Source organism: Mustela erminea, chromosome 16, assembly GCF_009829155.1.
Source record: "Mustela erminea isolate mMusErm1 chromosome 16, mMusErm1.Pri, whole genome shotgun sequence".
Taxonomy (NCBI): domain Eukaryota; kingdom Metazoa; phylum Chordata; class Mammalia; order Carnivora; family Mustelidae; genus Mustela; species Mustela erminea.
In genome coordinates this window covers 64,389,788-64,401,944 of record NC_045629.1, presented here as the reverse complement: position 1 = coordinate 64,401,944, position 12,157 = coordinate 64,389,788, and the positions used below count along the sequence as shown (strand labels likewise).

Sequence of the window (12,157 nt, the reverse complement as noted above, 5' to 3'; positions counted from 1 at the left end):
CGGAAGCAGGGCAGCTGACACAAGAACTTTGTGGAAAGATGCAGCCAGTGCCAGAAGCACCAGGTCCAAGTGGGGGAGGAAAGAGAGAACAGTCAAACCTCTTGCCTGCTGCCTCCCACTGGTGCCTCACTAAACACAGCCAGAGACTGGACGGCAGGGGAGTCACAGGTGGTCCAGTCCTCGGGGGTCAGGCTTCTGTAGCAGAGATGGACAGAAAAGGCAAGAACGGAAGTATGAATAAATAGCTTTTTTTTTTTTAATGTTAAAGAATAGTACCTTAGTTTGGGCTGCTAAAACAAAAACACCATAGTTTCTGGGTAGCTTAAACAACACAAATTTATTTCTCACAGTTTTTCTGGGTGCTGGGAAGTCTGAGATCACAGCACCAGCTGATTCCATTTCTGGTGAGGGTGCTCTTCCTGGTTCGTAGATAAGTACCTCTTTGCTGTGTCTTCCTGTAGTGGGCAGAGAGAGACAGAACAAGCTCTCTCGAATCTCACCTCATCAGGACTCTAATCTCATCCCTGAGGACTTTACCCTCATAACCTAATTACCTCCCCCTAATATCGGCACACTGGGGATAAGGGCTCCTGCAGATGAATTTTGGGAAGACACAAACACTTAGTCAATAGCTGATAGTAAAACGGAAACCCTATAAATATTTAGTATGTTGGTCAAATTATGACAAAATTGTACAATTGAAAAAAGTGTGCAACATTGAAATTATTTACAATGGCAAGAGAAAATCCTCACTAGATATTAAGTGAAAAGAAGAATATGACTAGAGTGTATACAGGAAGATCCAAATCTTATTTGTTTATTTATTTTAGATTTCATTTATATGTTTTTTAAAGTAATCTCTGCACCCAACATGGTGCTCTTGCTCATAACCCTGAGATCAAAAGTCGCACGTTCCACCACATGAGCTAGCCAGGCGCCCTCCCCCAAATGTTATTATTATTATTTTTTAAATTTTATTTATTTATTTGAGAGACAGAGAGAGTGTGAGAGTGGAGAGGTCAGAGGGAGAGCAGACTCCCTGCCGAGCAGGGAGCCTGATGTGGGACTCGATCCTGGGATTCCAGGATCATGACCTGAGCCGCAGGCAGCCACTTAACCAACTGAGCCACCCCCCACAATGTTATTTTTTAATAGTGTCTATACAGTAAATTATAAGTGGATATTATTCACACTCTCTGGAGGAAAAACAGAAAACTGGAAAGAAATGCACCCAAATTTTAGCAGTGGTATCTCTGCATGGTGGTTTGGTTTTTTCTTCTTTGCATCCTCCTGGGCTTTCCAGACTTTCGAAGGCAACATAATTACTGTCTATTTCTGTTCTGGAACAATGTTTCTGTTATTCTTGATCAGTTTGCAGGATAGATGGGCAAAGCCATACTCAGTAGAGATACATGACCAAGCTCCTTTTTATCATTCAGTTAGCTTAAGCTTCATCGTGTACCCTTTTCTGCAGGAATGACAGGCACCTGAGCATTTTTTTTTTTAAAGATTTTATTTATTTATCAGAGAGAGAGTGGGGAGAGAGCGAGCACAGGCAGACAGAATGGTAGGCAGAGGGAGAAGCAGGCTCCCCACCGAGCAAGGAGCCCGATGTGGGACTCGATCCCACGACGCTGGGATCATGACCTGAGCCGAAGGCAGCTGCTTAACCAACTGAGCCACCCAGGCATCCCCACCTGAGCATTTCTTAACCTTAAACTGGGATGAGTCAATAAAATGCCCTTCTTCTAAAATATTCCACTGAGAAACTTCTAGGTCCTAGAGAATGTCCTGATTTTCCTATTCATATTTTTATTCATTCATTTCTTCAATCAAACCCGGTTAGTTAATTCGGATACCCACCAACCACCTTTCCTCATAATCTATTACATTTGGGTTTGTTACATATGAGTTTTTGGTGGTACTTCCATTACTGAATTGACAGTCGAGTCATGGTTTATTGAAATTTGTAAGATAGAAGCATATTTCTTAGGAACCATGGTGACGGTGGCCAGGCTTTTTTTCAGAACCACCTAAGCATAGCCAGTTTTTCCTGCTCTTGTAAATTTCATCTTAAAAACAGCAATCCATCTGTTTCATTGTTTCATTCTTCCCTGATAGAAAAACATTTCCCTCCACTGTCTTACTGATCTACAATCGCCCAACCTTGATGGACTCTTGTAAGCAGAATCGTCGCCAGTGATTTGATGACTCCTCATTCTGGTTATCATTTCTGTAAATCCGCTCCCTCTCCATGGCTTGCTTTTTAACCTCCAGCTGCTATCCAATTATTAGTTCTTGGATGGCTGCTTCTATAGCATCTCTCTAGCTCTTGCTTGTAGCAGATATTAATAATAATAAGCAGTTAGTAAATGTGCACGGCGCTAAGTGCTTGTAAGGATTATTGTTGATAACTCTAATTGAAATCATAGTTTTGTGTTGGCTAAGTTGAGATTCTTGGGGTGGCAAGGAATAGAAATCTGGAGGTGGCGTCAGCCAAACAATGAGGCTTGGTGGGGTATTCATAATACCCAGACAGAAGTCTTTGACAGGACTTCAGAGCAGAGAGGCAGCAACAGCTCAGGAAGAAGAACTGTGAAAGCCAGCAAGAATCCAGACAATAGACTGCACCCTTGCTCTACTTTGTTCTCTATACCACAGTAGCTCTGTGACTCAAATCACAGAATGGTGGGTGATTTCTTACCGCTCTCGAGTTTACTGACTATGGCTAGAGGGCTCAGAATGTCCTCGAGTGTGCTCTCAATCTCTCCTCTCTCTGCTTCCAATTATTTTCTGCCCCTCCTCATTCCAAATCCATAATCCCTGGACAGAGGAACCCTGGGTGGCCCAGCACGGATGCAGTCAGCAACAGCCAGCCGCAGAGGGTGGTGCTGCCCAGGGACAGCAGCCTCTGCAGCCATGGTGAGACCGGCAGGCACCCGGAAAGGTGCTGATCTCAGTTACCATGCACTTGATGCCCTCATTGTACTTCATGACAATCACCGGGTTAACATGTATGCGTGCATATTGAGCAGCATCTAGCGCATAAAGTTGGGGCTGTGGGAAAAGTGAGTTTTCAAGACTTCATTCCTACATAGCAAGAAAGAGCAGTTTTGTGTTTTCAGCTGAAGGGATTGTTACAGAGTGATGTCAGGGAGATGATGGGATATGGTCAAAGGAACGGAAGGGAGTATCAGGACTAACGACGACACCGGGAAAGTGAAACTAGCCCACAGGAGGCAAGCAGGTTTGCCGGACTGAAGATGCCTTCTTTGGGTGCCACATCGAAGAATCTACTCTGCTCTGTCTAGACAGCAGCCCACACGTGTTTTATGAAGCTTGCATCCTGGAAAGAGGAAAAGAAAAAAAAAAATCTGTTTTATGGCAACCCAAATACAATTAGCTGTTCTGTGTGCGGCCTACTGCATCCGATGCCCAAATTGAAACAGATAGGTATTCATCTGATAGATGTTCATAGAACACCCACTAAGCCTCGGGTACATCTTAGGCAGTGTGGTTATCAAACGAACCCCTCAGCGAGTGTTAGCTTTAGACAGACTGTGTGCGAGGCGCTGGAGTTTGTGCTTCATGTTCTTTAACTCTTTCATTTCTTACAACAGATACCATGAAGTCAGTTCTATAACTTCCATTTTAGGCAGGAGAAACTTATACTCTGAAGGACTAACGTAATACGGTTGAGGTCACAAGGTTAAGGTTTGGAGAGGCTAGAGCTCAAGCCAGATCTGACTCCAAGATCCTTGATTTCTTTCTTTCTTTCTTTCTTTCTTTTTCTTTCTTTCTTTCTTTCTTTCTTTCTTTCTTTCTTTCTTTTTTTAAGTGTTTTGAGTTGTGTTGTCATGAGTTGTTCAATCTGTCATTTGAGGAACTGTGTAAGGGACACGCCTGCCCTGTCGCAGATAGCTCCCAGGCTGGCACTAGTGTGGACCAGTGAATGGTTACACCATGATGAGCCACAACATGATGGTGTGAATCCTATGACTGAGACCTCTAGACCAGAGGCCTCCACCATTTCCTAGCGAGGGCACCATGGGCGAGTTCTTTTTCTCTCTGAGCTTCACTGTCCTGCACCTGCGCAAATGAAGGGGTAAAAAGAACTTTGTGGGTACTCTGTGGAGTACAAAATTCGATTGGTGTGAAGATCCTAAAGCAGTAGCAGGAACAAAGTCAGGGCTCCCACGCTGGTACCTCCTATTACTGACCACAAAGTGCAGCATCCTGTGAGAATTGGTACTGCCTGGGCGTGTCAGGCTCCTAGGATTCAGAAACGAAACAGGCTTTGATGTATTGGATGCTGCCCAGTGGGGAAGCAAATGTTGGATGCTTGAAGTGGAATCATCTGTGAGCAAAGGCCTTTGCTTCTTCAACCCACATTGATTGAGCCTACACAGGTGCCAAGCACCCAGCTCAGTGTTAGTTTGGGATAGAGAGGCATGGTGCTATGGAAATATATGGAATATTCTAGATCCTAACTTTGAAAAAGAGATGAAAATGGAAAATGGCTACAAGGAATCATCTGTGAGAACCATTGTGAATGTGACAAGCCTAGGATTGCCTCAAGGAGATTATCAAACTAATTTCTTCAGCAAGCCCTTAAGAAATTCTTCATTTGAGTGAATCTTTTAACGCAGCCTAGTGCACGGAGGGGTCTTCCCCCACCAGTGCCCCCACCCCCACTTTTTACACCCACCTGTGTCCGCACACGATGGAATGTCTCACTGTCTTTCAGTTTCCAGGATGACAATGCTGACTCTTCATATATCTCAGCAAAGGATTGTTCAGTTACATGGAACATTCCTTAACTGGAGATAGCAGGAGCGGGACAAAGAAACCGCGGTGAGGCATATTAAAAACTGGCTTTTTCCTGGTGGCAGTTTGTCATTTTTCAATTTGGCATCTTTCCCTGTTCTTCTCTACCATGCAGATCTGTAGGAGCCTTGAATCAGGGGGGATTTTCTTGCAAGGTGCTTTCTTCAAGCATGTGGACCACATTGCCAGGTTTAATCGAAGTTTGGTTAGAGTCTTGCTCTACTGACAGTCAGAAGCAGATCACTTCTGTTGCTGGCCGTGGTCCTAGACTCCCTGGAAATCCACAGTGCCTCGTGGCCTGTGACAGTCTGCAGTTACTCCCTGGAGTGGCCCTGGTTTTGACCGACCCGGGTGTCTTGCCTTCTTGGGACCCCTCTGGGTCCCCCAGGCCGCCCTCCCCTGACATCCCATCCTGTCATCTCTGAAGCCCCTTGAGTCCGTTGCTGCAGCTGCCATGACTCATGGCATAGAGCAAAGGATTGAAATTTCTCAAGCTGTGAAGAACTTCATTTATTTTTTAAAAGGGGGGGAGGGGCACTTGGGTGGCTCAGTCGTTAAGCTTCTGCCTTCAACTCAGGTCATGATCCCAGAGTTCTGGGATCGAGCCCCACGTTGGGCTCCTTGCTCAGCAGAAAGCCTGCTTCTCCCTCCTCCACTCCCCGTGCTTGTGTTCCCTCTCTCCCTCTGTGTGTCTCTCTGTCAAATTAATGAATCAGTTAATTAATTAAATCTTTTTAAAAATCAACAAGCCCATTTGGAGTTACTCATGTGTATGAAGCCCTCTTCTCCCTTCACAGATGAGGAAACCGAGACACGCAAAGGTTAAGAAAGCGGATGTGTAGTTGGTAAGTGGCAAAGCCAGGAAAGGAGCACAGCTAAGTCAGGGTCTGCACCCAGAACCCCTGCTATACCGCTGCTCCAGGCTCACAGGCTGCCCTGCCCAGCCTCTCTTTCGGTCAAATGAGTTATTACCTAAAAAGCTGCTGACACACACTGAGAGTGATTTGTGTGCTGGCTCTTGCTATCTGCATGTTTAATAAAGGGCGAAAGCTAAGACCATGGAAGGGATGTAAGTCTATACATTTAGGCCAAGATTTCCCAAGCCGTATCCCATAGGATGCTAGGGTCCAGAGGATATAATAAATTTTCCATTTAGAAGATGGCGGAGAAGTAGCTGGCTGAGACTGCTTCAGCTAGCCGGAGATCAGCTAGATAGCTTATCTAAAGATTGCAAACACCTGAAAATCCATCGGCAGATCGAAGAGAAGAAGAACAGCAATTCTGGAAACAGAAAAACAACCACTTTCTGAAAGGTAGGACCGGCGGAGAAGTGAATCCAAAGCGACGGGAAGATAGACCCCGGGGGGAGGGGCCGGCTCCCGGCAAGCGGCGGAGCAACGGTGCACAAAATCAGGACTTTTAAAAGTCTGTTCTGCTGAGGGACATCGCTCCAGAGGCTAAACCGGGGCGAAGCCCACGCGGGTTCAGTGTGGCCTCAGGTCCCGCAGGGTCACAAAAGGAGCAGGGGTGTCTGAGTGTCGCAGAGCTTGCGGGTATTGGAACGGGAAAGCCGGCTACAGAGACAGAGCCGACAGTAAGCTCACAGCTCGGTGTTACCTTGAACTGGTCGCAGGCTCGGAGAGCTCGGAACGCGGCCGGGGGTCAGGCAGAGGGGAGTAACTGGGCGCTGTTCTCGGAGGGCGCACTGAGGAGTGCGGCCCTGGGCTCTCGGCTCCTCCGGGCCGGAGACCAGGAGGCCGCCATTTGTATTCCCGTCCTCCGGAACTCTACGGAAAGCGCTCAGGGAACAAAAGCTCCTGAAAGCAAACCCAAGCGGATTACTCACCCCGGCCCGGGGAAGGGCGGTGTAATTCCGCCTGGGGCAAAGACACTTGAGAATCACTACAACAGGCCCCTACCCCAGAAGATCAACAAGAAATCCAGCCGAGACCAAGTTCACCTACCAAGGAGTGCGGTTTCAATACCAAGGAGAGCAGCAGAATTCGGAGGAGGAGAAAGCCAAGCACGGAACTCATGGCTTTTTCCCTGTGATTTTTTTTTAGTCTTGCAGTTAATTTAATTTTTTCCTTTTTCATTTTTTTTTTTTTTTCTCGCCTTCGGGTAAATTTTTTTTTTTTTTTTTAACTGTTACCTTTTTCTTTTTTAACGATTTTTTACTAGTTTATCTAATATATATATTTTTTCTTTTTTACATTTTTCTTAGGTGTTTTCCTTTTTTTTTATTTTTTAATTCTTTTCTTTTCTTTTTTCTTTTTTCTTTTTTTTTCTTTCTTCCTTTTTGAACCTCTTTTTATCCCCTTTCTCCCCCCTCACGATTTTGGATCTCTTCTAATTTGGTTAAAGCATTTTTTCCTGGGGTTGTTGCCACCCTTTTAGTATTTTACTTGCCCCTTCATATACTCTTATCTGGACAAAATGACAAGACGGAAAAATTCAACACAAAAAAAAGAACAAGAGGCAGTACCGAAGGCTAGGGACCTAATCAATACAGACATTGGTAATATGTCAGATCTAGAGTTCAGAATGACAATTCTCAAGGTTCTAGCCGGGCTCGAAAAAGGCATGGAAGATATTAGAGAAACCCTCTCGAGAGATATAAAAGCCCTTTCTGGAGAAATAAAAGAACTAAAATCTAACCAAGTTGAAATAAAAAAAGCTATTAATGAAGTGCAATCAAAAATGGAGGCTCTCACTGCTAGGATAAATGAGGCAGAAGAAAGAATTAGTGATATAGAAGACCAAATGACAGAGAATAAAGAAGCTGAGCAAAAGAGGGACAAGCAGCTACTGGACCACGAGGGGAGAATTCGAGAGATAAGTGACACCATAAGACGAAACAACATTAGAATAATTGGGATTCCAGAAGAAGAAGAAAGAGAGAGGGGAGCAGAAGGTATACTGGAGAGAATTATTGGGGAGAATTTCCCCAATATGGCAAAGGGAACGAGCATCAAAATTCAGGAGGTTCAGAGAACGCCCCTCAAAATCAATAGGAATAGGCCCACACCCCGTCACCTAATAGTAAAATTTACAAGTCTCAGTGACAAAGAGAAAATCCTGAAAGCAGCCCGGGAAAAGAAGTCTGTAACATACAATGGTAAAAATATTAGATTGGCAGCTGACTTATCCACAGAGACCTGGCAGGCCAGAAAGAGCTGGCATGATATTTTCAGAGCACTAAACGAGAAAAACATGCAGCCAAGAATACTATATCCAGCTAGGCTATCATTGAAAATAGAAGGAGAGATTAAAAGCTTCCAGGACAAACAAAAACTGAAAGAATTTGCAAATACCAAACCAGCTCTACAGGAAATATTGAAAGGGGTCCTCTAAGCAAAGAGAGAGCCTACAAGTGGTAGATCAGAAAGGAACAGAGACCATATACAGTAACAGTCAACTTACAGGCAATACAATGGCACTAAATTCATATCTCTCAATAGTTACCCTGAATGTTAATGGGCTAAATGCCCCTGTCAAAAGACACAGGGTATCAGAATGGATAAAAAAACAAAACCCATCTATATGTTGCCTCCAAGAAACTCATTTTAAGCCCGAAGACACCTCCAGATTTAAAGTGAGGGGGTGGAAAAGAATTTACCATGCTAATGGACATCAGAAGAAAGCAGGAGTGGCAATCCTTATATCAGATCAATTAGATTTTAAGCCAAAGACTATAATAAGAGATGAGGATGGACACTATATCATACTCAAAGGGTCTGTCCAACAAGAAGATCTAACAATTTTAAATATCTATGCCCCCAACGTGGGAGCAGCCAACTATATAAACCAATTAATAACAAAATCAAAGAAACACATCAACAATAATACAATAATAGTAGGGGACTTTAACACTCCCCTCACTGAAATGGACAGATCATCCAAGCAAAAGATCAGCAAGGAAATAAAGGCCTTAAACGACACACTGGACCAGATGGACATCACAGATATATTCAGAATATTTCATCCCAAAACAACAGAATACACATTCTTCTCTAGTGCACATGGAACATTCTCCAGAATAGATCACATCCTCGGTCCTAAATCAGGACTCAACCGGTATCAAAAGATTGGGATCATTCCCTGCATATTTTCAGACCACAATGCTCTAAAGCTAGAACTCAACCACAAAAGGAAGTTTGGAAAGAACCCAAATACATGGAGACTAAACAGCATCCTTCTAAAGAATGAATGGGTCAACCGGGAAATTAAAGAAGAATTGAAAAAAATCATGGAAACAAATGATAATGAAAATACAACGGTTCAAAATCTGTGGGACACAACAAAGGCAGTCCTGAGAGGAAAATATATAGCGGTACAAGCCTTTCTCAAGAAACAAGAAAGATCTCAGGTACACAACCTAACCCTACACTTAAAGGAGCTAGAGAAAGAACAAGAAAGAAACCCTAAGCCCAGCAGGAGAAGAGAAATCATAAAGATCAGAGCAGAAATCAATGAAATAGAAACCAAAAAAACAATAGAACAAATCAACGAAACTAGGAGCTGGTTCTTTGAAAGAATTAATAAAATTGATAAACCCCTGGTCCGACTTATCAAAAAGAAAAGAGAAAGGACCCAAATAAATAAAATCATGAATGAAAGAGGAGAGATCACAACTAACACCAAAGAAATACAAACTATTATAAGAACATACTATGAGCAACTCTACGCCAATAAATTTGACAATCTGGAAGAAATGGATGCATTCCTAGAAACATATAAACTACCACAACTGAACCAGGAAGAAATAGAAAGCCTGAACAGACCCATAACCAGTAAGGAGATTGAAACAGTCATTAAAAATCTCCAAACAAACAAAAGCCCAGGGCCAGACGGCTTCCCGGGGGAATTCTACCAAACATTTAAAGAAGAACTAATTCCTATTCTCCTGAAACTGTTCCAAAAAATAGAAATGGAAGGAAAACTTCCAAACTCATTTTATGAGGCCAGCATCACCTTGATCCCAAAACCAGACAAGGATCCCACCAAAAAAGAGAGCTATAGACCGATATCCTTGATGAACACAGATGCGAAAATACTCAACAAAATACTAGCCAATAGGATTCAACAGTACATTAAAAAGATTATTCACCACGACCAAGTGGGATTTATTCCAGGGCTGCAAGGTTGGTTCAACATCCGCAAATCAGTCAATGTGATACAACACATCAATAAAAGAAAGAACAAGAACCATATGATACTCTCAATAGATGCTGAAAAAGCATTTGACAAAGTACAGCATCCCTTCCTGATCAAAACTCTTCAAAGTGTAGGGATAGAGGGCACATACCTCAATATCATCAAAGCCATCTATGAAAAACCCACCGCAAATATCATTCTCAATGGAGAAAAACTGAAAGCTTTTCCGCTAAGGTCAGGAACACGGCAGGGATGTCCATTATCACCACTGCTATTCAACATAGTACTAGAAGTCCTAGCCTCAGCAATCAGACAACAAAAGGAAATTAAAGGCATCCAAATCGGCAAAGAAGAAGTCAAATTATCACTCTTCGCAGATGATATGATACTATATGTGGAAAACCCAAAAGACTCCACTCCAAAACTGCTAGAACTTATACAGGAATTCAGTAAAGTGTCAGGATATAAAATCAATGCACAGAAATCAGTTGCATTTCTCTACACCAACAGCAAGACAGAAGAAAGAGAAATTAAGGAGTCAATCCCATTTACAATTGCACCCAAAACCATAAGATACCTAGGAATAAACCTAACCAAAGAGACACAGAATCTATACTCAGAAAACTATAAAGTACTCATGAAAGAAATTGAGGAAGACACAAAGAAATGGAAAAATGTTCCATGCTCCTGGATTGGAAGAATAAATATTGTGAAAATGTCTATGCTACCTAAAGCAATCTACACATTTAATGCAATTCCTATCAAAGTACCATCCATCTTTTTCAAAGAAATGGAACAAATAATGCTAAAATTTATATGGAACCAGAAAAGACCTCGAATAGCCAAAGGGATATTGAAAAAGAAAGCCAACGTTGGTGGCATCACAATTCCGGACTTCAAGCTCTATTACAAAGCTGTCGTCATCAAGACAGCATGGTACTGGCACAAAAACAGACACATAGATCAATGGAACAGAATAGAGAGCCCAGAAATAGACCCTCAACTCTATGGTCAACTAATCTTCGACAAAGCAGGAAAGAATGTCCAATGGCAAAAAGACAGCCTCTTCAATAAATGGTGCTGGGAAAATTGGACAGCCACATGCAGAAAAATGAAATTGGACCATTTCCTTACACCACACACAAAAATAGACTCAAAATGGATGAAGGACCTCAATGTGCGAAAGGAATCCATCAAAATCCTTGAGGAGAACACAGGCAGCAACCTCTTTGACCTCAACCGCAGCAACATCTTCCTAGGAACAACGCAAAAGGCAAGGGAAGCAAGGGCAAAAATGAACTATTGGGATTTCATCAAGATCAAAAGCTTTTGCACAGCAAAGGAAACAGTTAACAAAATCAAAAGACAACTGACAGAATGGGAGAAGATATTTGCAAATGACATATCAGATAAAGGACTAGTGTCCAGAATCTATAAAGAACTTAGCAAACTCAACACCCAAAGACCAAATAATCCAATCAAGAAATGGGCAGAGGACATGAACAGACATTTCTGCAAAGAAGACATCCAGATGGCCAACAGACACATGAAAAAGTGCTCCATATCACTCGGCATCAGGGAAATACAAATCAAAACCACAATGAGATATCACCTCACACCAGTCAGAATGGCTAAAATAAACAAGTCAGGAAATGACAGATGCTGGCGAGGATGCGGAGAAAGGGGAACCCTCCTACACTGTTGGTGGGAATGCAAGCTGGTGCAGCCACTCTGGAAAACAGCATGGAGGTTCCTCAAGATGTTGAAAATAGAACTGCCCTATGACCCAGCAATTGCACTATTGGGTATTTACCCTAAGGATACAAACGTAGTGATCCAAAGGGGCACGTGCACCCGAATGTTTATAGCAGCAATGTCCACAATAGCCAAACTATGGAAAGAACCTAGATGTCCATCAACAGATGAATGGATCAAGAAGATGTGGTATATATACACAATGGAATACTATGCAGCCATCAAAAGAAATGAAATCTTGCCATTTGCGACAACATGGATGCAACTAGAGCGTATCATGCTTAGCGAAATAAGTCAAGCAGAGAAAGACAACTATCATATGATCTCCTTGATATGAGGAAGTGGTGATGCAACATGGGGGCTTAAGTGGGTAGGAGAAGAATAAATGAAACAAGATGGGATTGGGAGGGAGACAAAC

General features: G+C 42.9%; 1 protein-coding gene across 5 annotated transcripts in view; it reads left to right on the top strand.

Annotated features, from left to right (window-relative positions):
- The window catches only part of SAMD12 (sterile alpha motif domain containing 12), a 394,456-nt gene that overhangs the window by 239,642 nt on the left and 142,657 nt on the right, over positions 1-12,157 (top strand). The gene's annotated exons all lie outside the window — the stretch shown is intronic.